This window comes from Leopardus geoffroyi, chromosome X (genome assembly GCF_018350155.1).
Source record: "Leopardus geoffroyi isolate Oge1 chromosome X, O.geoffroyi_Oge1_pat1.0, whole genome shotgun sequence".
Taxonomy (NCBI): domain Eukaryota; kingdom Metazoa; phylum Chordata; class Mammalia; order Carnivora; family Felidae; genus Leopardus; species Leopardus geoffroyi.
In genome coordinates, this window is record NC_059343.1 from 80,740,274 (window position 1) to 80,751,132 (window position 10,859).

A 10,859-nucleotide genomic window follows, 5' to 3' on the forward strand; every position below is an offset into this window, starting at 1 on the left:
GTCTGAAAGTGTGCATGGTATGATATTAATTTTTTTGTACTTATGAAGGGCTGTTTTGTGACCCAGTATGTGATCTATCTTGGAGATTGTTCCATGTGCAAACCAGAAGAAAGTATATTCTGTTGCTTTGGGATGCAGAGTTCTAAATATCTCTGTCAGGTCCAACTGATCCAATGTAACATTCAGGGCCCTTGTTTTTTTATTGATCCTATGTCTCGATTATCTATCCACTGTTGTTAGTGGAGTATCAAAGTCCCCTGCGATTACCACATTCTTATCAATAAGGTTGCCTGTGTTTGTGATTTTTTTTAATATTTGGGGGCTCCTGTATTCAGCACTTAGACATTTATAATTGTTAGCTCTTCCTGATGAATAGACTCTGTAATTATTATATAATACCCTTCTTCATCTCTTGTTACAGACTTCGACTTAAAGTCTAGTTTGTCTGATATATGTATGGCTACTCCAGCTTTCTTTTGACTTCCATTAGCATGATAGGTAATTCTCCATCCACTCACTTTCAATCTGAAGATGTCCTCACTCCTAAATTGAGTCTTTTGTAGACAGCAGATAGATGGGTCTTGTTTTACTATCCATTCTGATACCCTATGTCTTTTGGTTGGAGCATTTAGTCCATTTACATTCAGTATTATTATGGAAATATATTGGTTTAGAGTCATTGTGATGTGTGTATGTTTTATGCTTGCAGTGATGTCTCTGGTACTTTGTGGTCCTTGCAACATTTCACTCACACAATCCCCCTTAGGATCACTTGTAGGGCCGGTTTAGTGGTGATGAAGTCTTTCAGTTTTTGTTTTTTTTTTTTGGGAAATCTTTATCTTTCCTTGTATTCTGAATGACAGACTTGCTGGATAAAGGATTCTTGGCTGCATATTTTTCCTGTTCATCACATTGAAGATTTCTTGCCATTCTTTTCTGGCATGCCAAGATTCAGTAAATAGGTCTGCAACTACTCTTATGTGTCTACCTTTGTAAGTTAGAGTCTGTTTATCCCTAGCTGCTTTCATAATTTTCTCTTTATCCTTGTATTCTGCCAGTTTCACTATGATATGTCATGTAGAAGATTGAATCCAGTTACCTCTGAAAGGGGTTCTCTGTGCCTCTTGGATTTCAATGCCTTTTTCCTTCCCCAGATCAGGGAAATTCTCAGCTATGATTTGCTCAAGTACACCTTCAATCCCTTTCTCTCTCTTTTCCTCTTCTGGAATTCCTATGATACAGATATTGATCTGTTTGATTGCATCACTTCGCTCTCTAGTCTCCCCTCATACTCTTGGAGATTTTTAGCTCTCTTTTTCTCAGCTTTCTCTTTTTCCATAATTGTATCTTCTAATTCACCTATTCTCTCCTCTGCCTCTTCAGTCCTTGCTATGGCCACTTCCATTTTATTTTGCACCTCATTTATAGCATTTTTGTAGCTCCTCATGAGTATTTCTTAGTCCTTTGATCTCTGTAAGCAATAGATTCTCTGCTGCCCTCTATGCTTTTTGACGCCCAGCGATTAATTTTATGACTATGATTCTAAATTCTTGTTCCATTATATTGCTTAAATCGTTTTTGATCAATTCGTTATCTGTCACTACTTCCTGGAGTTTCTTTTGAAGAGAATGATTCCATTTTCTCATTTTGGGTAGTCCCTGTGGTGGCTCCAAATTGTAGGGCACTTCCCCTGTGCTGTCTGGAGTAACTTGTGTTGGTTGGAGGGGCCGCAGTCAGTTGTGATGTCTGCCCCCAGCCTACCACTGGGGCCGCACAGACTGGTGTGTTTCTTATCTTCCCCTTTCCCAGGGGCGGGACTCACTGTGGAGTGGTGTGGCCCTTGTCTGGGCTACTTGCACAGTGCCAGGCTTGTGGTACTGCTTTGATGGGTTCTGGCATATTAGCCGGGGTGGATCCACAAGGTGCACAGGGGTACAAGGGACAGGCTTAGCTGGCTTTGCCATAGGTAGTCCCCTGTGGGAGGGGCCCTGAGGCACAGGGAGGGAGGCAGTCCCTTTGGAGGGATGGATCCATAGAAGCACAGCAATGGGCCTTTGTGTGGTGCAAACATGTTCAGTGACTGGAACTGGTTCCCTTTAGAATTTCAGCTTGGGGATGGGAGAGGGAGATCAGGCTTGCCAGTGCCTTTGTTCCCCTGCCAAGCTGAACTCTGTCCTCTGTTACTCAACAACTCTATCTCCTGATGTCCTCTCACCCTCCACACTCTCCGAGAGCAGAGATGTTTACTTTGACATTCCAGTTTTTTAGTCCCACTGGCTGTCAGAACTCACGGAGGTCAGCGCCTCTGCTTTTGCAAGCCAGACTTCAGGGGCTCTGCCTTGTTGGGCAGTGTGCCTCTTCACTGCCCCTGCTCCCTCCCGCCTGTCCTTGTAGTACACACCATCTCTCCCTCCTTCCTACTCTTTTCCTTGGGCCCCTTATCTATGCTTGGCACTTGAGAATCCATTCTGCTAGTCTTCTGGTGGTTTTCTGGGTTATTTAGGCAGATGTGGGTTGAATCTAAGCAATAAGCAGGATGAGGTGAGCCTAGCTTCCTCCTACACCGCCATTTTCCAAAAATGGTCCTGATTGCTCTAATTCTTAAATTGTGCTCTCTTTCCTTAGGCTCCCTCTTTTTTTTCTGCATTTTTTCTGCAAACTCATTCTCCATAAGTTTGCCCTCTATATCGCTGATTCTCTTCTGCTTCATCCATCCTTGCCACTGTGGTATCCATTAGAGATCACAGCTCAGTTATAACATTTTTTATTTCATCTTGACTAGATATTACTTCTTTTATCTTCACAGAAAGGCATTCTAATCTATTTTCAACTCCAGCTAGTATTCTTATCCTCATGATTCTAAATTCTGTTTCAGACATCTTGCTTTTATCTGTGTTGCTTAAGTCCTTGGCAGTCGTTTCTTCCTGCTCTTTCCTTTAGGGTGAATTCCTTCATTTCATAATTTTGAAGGGAGAAAAGGTATTAATGAGGTATTAAAAAAGTAAAAGTAAAAAAAAATTAAAATTAAAAAAAATATTAACATTAAAAAATTAACAACACACACACACACACACACACACACAAATCAAATAAATGATGCTAGATCCTAGGTGTGTTTTGGTCAGGTGCTGAAAGTGGATTGATATATTAGAGAAAAAAAAGTGGAAAAAACAGGAAATCTTTTGAAAATTTGAAAGAATGGATACACTGAAGTAGACCAAAATGAAATGATTGTAGTAAAATAGAATTTGAAAATTTTACACAAAAGTAAAAATATAGTAGAAAAAAATTAAAGAAAAATATTTGTAATAAAAAATGAGAATGAAAATTATTTTTTCTCTTCTGTATTCAAGAAAAAGAAAAGAAACAAAAAAGAGAAAAAAGGGAAAAAAAAGAAAACTGAATACATGGACCAGCTAACAGACTGAAATGCACCTGAAATTATTTTGTTTTCCACTAGAAGTCAAAGTATGAAGTGCTTTATAGTCCATAAACTAAGCAGGTGGTGAGACTTTTGCTCTTGAAGAGATACGTCTCCCCAGTGAGTGGGGCTTGGTGTAATGGCTCTGTTTTCCACTAGGTTGCGTTGCTTAGTTTACTGGGGTGGAATGTTGTTGTGCTTGTAGGTGCATATGTTCATGTGCAGGAGCAGTGAAAATGGCATCACCCAGCTACCCAGTCTCTAGTATCGAAACTCTGTTCTCCCCACTCAGCAACTGCACATCCGTCATTTGTGTTCAGCTTCCATCCACCCCCTGCTTATACAGTCTGTGACCAAGCCCCAGGAAGCACCCCCCTCCTGAATTTTGTCTCAGATGCGGCTATTTTTCCTGACCCCTTTCTTCTGAGGGACTGCAGGTTTGACCGTCCTGCTCCTCTGTGGAAGGTCTTACTGATAAATGGCCGGGTGCCGGCAGCACCCAGGAACATTTGTGGGACCGTGCTGCTGCCAATGCCCAGAGACTGTGGCTGGGTGCCAGCCCACCCCAGAAAAATTTTGCAAGACACTGTAGCAGCAGTGTTTCAGGGATTATGGACAATCACAACACACATCTGGCACCAGGTTTCACCCTTAATGACCTTTTTTCAGCACCAGCGAATGTGGCTATTCTCTGGGGTATGCTGGAACCAGGATTCTCATAGCCTTTACCAAACGTCCTTCCAGCAGTGGAACCGCTTCTCCCTGTGTGGCTCTAGAGCCTCCTGGCCCTCACTCTGCTCCTGGGAATTGCCCTTCCCACCAAAACACTGCCAGGTATTGAGCTGTGTGTGAAGTTTCAGATTCTGTGCTCCCCTCTGTTTATATTCTGAATAGAATTTAAACCCTCTCCTTTCTGCTTTTTCCTTTTTTAGTTCTGTCCCTGTGGCTGTTCCCAATTTCCCACTTTCTCTCCAGCTGCTTTTGGGGGGTGCTTTTCTCATATTCTCCCCCACCATCTCCATCCTCTCTCCACACCCAAAAGTGGCTCCCTGCCCTCTGCAGCTTCTCTCTCCCCAAGTTCACCTCTCCGTGCCATGTACCTGCTGAATTCTGTGGTTCAGGTTGTGCAGATTGTTGTGTTAATCCTCAGGTCAGGTTTCTATGTGTTTAGGATGGTTTAGTGTTGTTCTGGCTGCATTTCATGGATGTGAGACACACAAAAAACTTCCATGGTGTTCCGCCATCTTGGCTCCTCACAGCTCCTTGACTGATTTTTACAGATATACTTATTTTGACTGCTTTTTTTTAATTCCTTCTTCTCTCATTCTTAGTGATGGTCATTCCTTTCCATGCAAAATTCCCTTTAACATTTATTGTTGGATAGTTTTAGTGCTTATGCATTCTTTCAACATTTGTTTTTCTGGGATGCTCTTTATGTATCCTTCTATTTTAATGATGGCCTTGTTGGATTGAGTATTCTGGGCTGTAGATTTTTTTTTTCCTTTTCAGAACCCTGAATATATGATGTCACTCCTTTCTGGCATGCAATGTTTCTGTTGAAAACTCAGCTGATAGCCCAATGGGTTTCCCCTGTATATAGCTGTTTTCTTTTCTCTTGTTGTTTTTTAAAGTCTCTCTTTATAACACCCTTTTGCCATTCTAATACCTATATTTATTGGTTTGGAGCTCTTTGTATTGATTTTGGGGGGAGGGTTGGCTCTCTGTGCCTCCTGCATCTGGATTTTTGTTTTCTTACTCAAATTTGGAAAGTGTTCAGCTATTACTCTTCAAATAAATTTTCTGCCCCCTTTTCTTTCTTTTCTCCTTCTGTAATCCCTGTCATGCAAATGTTAGTTCACTTAATAGTGTCACAGAATTCCCTAGGTCTATTTTCATTTTGTATTTTTTTTATCTCACCTGCTCAGTTTGATTATTTTACATTACTCTATCCTCCATGTTGCTGAATTGTTCTTCTATTGCTCTAGTCTTCTATTTATTCCATCTATGTATTTTTAATTTTTAATTTTATTTACACTTTTTAATTTTATTTATTATATTATTTATCTCTGATTGGTTCTTTATGTTTTCTCTCTCTTTGTTAAGGGTCTCAGTCATGTCCTCCACTTTTTTTCTCAACACCAGTGAGTATCTTTATGATTATTACTTTAAATTCTCTCAGGCATCTGATCTTTGTTTTGTTTAGGTCTCTTGCTGTAATTTTGTCCTCTTCTTTCATTTGGGATATATTCCTCTGTCTATTCACTTTATAACTATGTGCATTATTGAACATTAGGAAAGTCAGCTATGACTGCTTTTTTTTTTTTAATATATGAAATTTATTGTCAAATTGGTTTCCATACAACACCCAGTGCTCATCCCAAAAGGTGCCCTCCTCAATACCCATTACCCACCCTCTCCTCCCTCCCACCCCCCATCAACCCTCAGTTTGTTCTCAGGTTTTAACAGTCTCTTATGCTTTGGATCTCTCCCAATCTAACCTCTTTTTTTTTTCTTTTTTCCTCCCCCTCCCCCATGGGTTCCTGTTAAGTTTCTCAGGCTCCACATAAGAGTGAAACCATTTGGTATCTGTCTTTTTCTGTATGGCTTATTTCACTTAGCATCACACTCTCCAGTTCCATCCACGTTGCTACAAAAGGCCATATTTCATTTTTTCTCATTGCCACGTAGTATTCCATTGTGTATATAAACCACAATTTCTTTATCCATTCATCAGTTGATGGACATTTAGGCTCTATCCATAATTTGGCTATTGTTGAGAGTGCTGCTATGAACATTGGGGTACAAGTGCCCCTATGCATCAGTACTCCTGTATCCCTTGGATAAATTCCTAGCAGTGCTATTGCTGGGTCATAGGGTAGGTCTATTTTTAATTTTCTGAGGAACCTCCACACTGCTTTCCAGAGCGGCTGCACCAATTTGCATTCCCACCAACAGTGCAAGAGGGTTCCCGTTTCTCCACATCCTCTCCAGCATCTAGAGTCTCCTGATTTGTTCATTTTGGCCACTCTGACTGGCGTGAGGTGATACCTGAGTGTGGTTTTGATTTGTATTTCCCTGATAAGGAGCGATGCTGAACATCTTTTCATGTGCCTGTTGGCCATCCGGATGTCTTCTTTAGAGAAGTGTCTATTCATGTTTTCTGTCCATCTCTTCACTGGGTTATTTGTTTTTCGGGTGTGGAGTTTGGTGAGCTCTTTATAGATTTTGGATATTAACCCTTTGTCTCATATGTCATTTGCAAATATCTTTTCCCATTCCGTTGGTTGCCTTTTAGTTTTGTTGGTTGTTTCCTTTGCTGTGCAGAAGCTTTTTATCTTCATAAGGTCCCAGTAATTCACTTTTGCTTTTAATTCCCTTGCCTTTGGGGATGTGTCGAGTAAGAGATTGCTATGGCTGAGGTCAGAGAGGTCTTTTCCTGCTTTCTCCTCTAAGGTTTTGATGGTTTCCTGTCTCACATTCAGGTCCTTTATCCATTTTGAGTTTATTTTTGTGAATGGTGTGAGAAAGTGGTCTAGTTTCAACCTTCTGCATGTTGATGTCCAGTTCTCCCAGCACCATTTGTTAAAGAGGCTGTCTTTTTTCCATTGGATGTTCTTTCCTGCTTTGTCGAAGATGAGTTGGCCATACGTTTGTGGGTCGAGTTCTGGGGTTTCTATTCTATTCCATTGGTCTATGTGTCTGTTTTTGTGCCAATACCATGCTGTCTTGATGACAACAGCTTTGTACTAGAGGCTAAAGTCTGGGATTGTGATGCCTCCTGCTTTGGTCTTCTTCTTCAAAATTCCTTTGGCTATTCGGGGCCTTTTGTGGTTCCATATGAATTTTAGGATTGCTTGTTCTAGTTTTGAGAAGAATGCTGGTGCAATTTTGATTGGGATTGCATTGAATGCGTAGATGGCTTTGGTTAGTATTGACATTTTGACAATATTTATTTTTCCAATCCAAGAGCAGGGAATGTCTTTCCATTTCTTTAAATCTTCTTCAATTTCCTTCATAAGCTTTCTATAGTTTTCAGCATACAGATCCTTTACATCTTTGGTTAGAATATTCCTAGGTATTTTATGCTTCTTGGTGCAATTGTGAATGGGATCAGTTTCTTTATTTGTCTTTCTGTTGCTTCATTGTTAGTGTATAAGAATGCAACTGATTTCTGTACATTGATTTTGTATCCTGCGACTTTGCTGAATTCATGTATCAATTCTAGCAGACTTTTGGTGGAGTCTATCGGATTTTCCATGTATAATATCATGTCATCTGCAAAAAGCAAAAGCTTGACTTCATCTTTGCCAATTTGGATGCCTTTGATTTCCTTTTGTTGTCTGATTGCTGATGCTAGAACTTCCAGCACTATGTTAAACAACAGCGGTGAGAGTGGGCATCCCTGTCGTGTTCCTGATCTCAGGGAAAAAGCTCTCAGTTTTTCCCCATTGAGGATGATGTTAGCTGTGGGCTTTTCATAAATGGCTTTTATGATGTTTAAGTATGTCCCCTCTATCCCGACTTTCTCGAGGGCTTTTATTAAGAAAGGGTGCTGAATTTTGTCAAAGGCCTTTTCTGCATCGATTGACAGGATCATTTGGTTCTTCTCTTTTCTTTTATTAATGTGATGTATCACGTTGAATGATTTGCGAATGTTGAACCAGCCCTGCATCCCAGGAATGAATCCCACTTGATCATGGTGGGTAATTTTTTTTATATGCCGTTGAATTCGATTTGCTAGTATCTTATTGAGAATTTTTGCATCCATATTCATCAGGGATATTGGCCGGTAGTTCTCTTTTTTTACTGGGTCTCTGTCTGGTTTAGGAATCAAAGTAATACTGGCTTCATAGAATGAGTCTGGAAGTTTTCCTTCCCTTTCTATTTCTTGGAATAGCTTGAGAAGGATAGGTATTATCTCTGCTTTAAACGTCTGGTAGAACTCCCCTGGGAAGCCATCTGGTCCTGGACTCTTATTTGTTGGGAGATTTTTGATAACCGATTCAATTTCTTCGCTGGTTATGGGTCTGTTCAAGCTTTCTATTTCCTCCTGATTGAGTTTTGGAAGAGTGTGGGTGTTCAGGAATTTGTCCATTTCTTCCAGGTTGTCCAATTTGTTGGCATATAATTTTTCATAGTATTCCCTGATAATTGTTTGTATCTCTGAGGGATTGGTTGTAATCATTCCATTTTCATTCATGATTTTATCTATTTGGGTCATCTCCCTTTTCTTTTTGAGAAGCCTGGCTAGAGGTTTGTCAATTTTGTTTATTTTTTCAAAAAACCAACTCTTGGTTTCGTTGATCTGCTCTACAGTTTTTTTAGACTCTATATTGTTTATTTCTGCTCTGATCTTTATTATTTCTCTTCTTCTGCTGGGTTTAGACTGCCTTTGCTGTTCTGCTTCCATTTCCTTTAGGTGTGCTTTTAGATTTTGTATTTGGGATTTTTCTTGTTTCTTGAGATAGGCCTGGATTGCAATGTATTTTCCTCTCAGGACTGCCTTCGCTGCGTCCCAAAGCGTTTGGATTGTTGTATTTTCATTTTCGTTTGTTTCCATATATTTTTTAATTTCTTCTCTAATTGCCTGGTTGACCCACTCATTCGTTAGTAGGGTGTTCTTTAACCTCCATGCTTTTGGAGGTTTTCCAGCCTTTTTTCTGTGGTTGATTTCAAGCTTCATAGCATTGTGGTCTGAAAGTATGCATGGTATAATTTCAATTCTGGTAAACTTATGAAGGGCTGTTTTGTGACCCAGTATATGATCTATCTTGGAGAATGTCCCATATGCACTCGAGAAGAAAGTATATTCTGTTGCTTTGGGAGGCAGAGTTCTAAATATATCTGTCAAGTCCATCTGATCAAATGTCTCATTCAGGGCCCTTGTTTCTTTATTGACCGTGTGTCTAGATGATCTATCCATTTCTGTAAGTGGGGTGTTAAAGTCCCCTGCAATTACCACATTCTTATCAATAAGGTTGCTTATGTTTATGAGTAGTTGTTTTATATATTTGGGGGCTCCGGTATTCGGCACATAGACATTTATAATTGTTAGCTCTTCCTGATGGATAGACCCTGTAACTATTATATAATGTCCTTCTTCATCTCTTGTTACAGCCTTTAATTTAAAGTCTAGTTTGTCTGATATAAGTATGGCTACTCCAGCTTTCTTTTGGCTTCCAGTAGCATGATAAATAGTTCTCCATCCCCTCACTCTCAATCTAAAGGTGTCCTCAGGTCTAAAATGAGTCTCTTGTAGACAGCAAAGAGATGGGTCTTGTTTTTTTATCCATTCTGATACCCTATGTCTTTTCGTTGGCGCATTTAATCCATTTACATTCAGTGTTATTATAGAAAGATACGGGTTTAGAGTCATTGTGATGTCTGTATGTTTTATGCTTGTAGTGATGTCTCTGGTACTTTGTCTCACAGGGTCCCCCTTAGGATCTCTTGTAGGGCTGGTTTAGTGGTGACAAATTCCTTCAGTTTTTGTTTGTTTGGGAAGACCTTTATCTCTCCTTCTATTCTAAATGACAGACTTGCTGGATAAAGGATTCTCGGCTGCATATTTTTTCTGTCTAGCACACTGAAAATCTCGTGCCAATTCTTTCTGGCCTGCCAAGTTTCAAAAGAGAGATCAGTCGCGAGTCTTATAGGTCTCCCTTTATATGTGAGGGCACGTTTACCCCTTGCTGCTTTCAGAATTTTCTCTTTATCCTTGTATTTTGCCAGTTTCACTATGATATGTCGTGCAGAAGATCGATTCAAGTTCCGTCTGAAGGGAGTTCTCTGTGCCTCTTGGATTTCAATGCCTTTTTCCTTCCCCAGTTCAGGGAAGTTCTCAGCTATTATTTCTTCAAGTACCCCTTCAGCACCTTTCTCTCTCTCTTCCTCCTCTGGGATACCAATTATGCGTATATTATTTCTTTTTAGTGTATCACTTAGTTCTCTAATTTTCCCCTCATACTCCTGGATTTTTTTATCTCTCTTTTTCTCAGCTTCCTCTTTTTCCATAACTTTATCTTCTAGTTCACCTATTCTCTCCTCTGCCTCTTCAATCCGAGCCGTGGTGGTTTCCATTTTGTTTTGCATTTCATTTAAAGCGTTTTTCAGCTCCTAGTGACTGTTCCTTAGTCCCTTGATCTCTGTAGCAAGAGATTCTCTGCTGTCCTCTATACTGTTTTCAAGCCCGGCGATTAATTTTATGACTATTATTCTAAATTTACTTTCTGTTATATTATTTAAATCCTTTTTGATCAGTTCACTAGCTGTTGTTATTTCCTGGAGATTCTTCTGAGGGGAATTCTTCCGTTTGGTCATTTTGGATAGTCCCTGGCGTGGTGAGGACCTGCAGGGCACTTCCCCTGTGCTGTGGTGTATAACTGGAGTTGGTGGGCGGGGCCGCACTCCGACCTGATGTCTGCCCCCGGCCCACTGC

At 40.3% G+C, this 10,859-nt stretch overlaps 1 long non-coding RNA gene across 1 annotated transcript; it reads left to right on the forward strand.

The window, feature by feature from the left end:
* Window positions 1-650: 650 nt before the first annotated feature.
* Window positions 651-9,933, forward strand: LOC123594677. Its single transcript, XR_006710836.1, has 2 exons — window positions 651-799; window positions 9,889-9,933. It is a non-coding gene; the product is annotated as an uncharacterized LOC123594677 (long non-coding RNA).
* The last annotated feature ends 926 nt before the right edge of the window (window positions 9,934-10,859 follow it).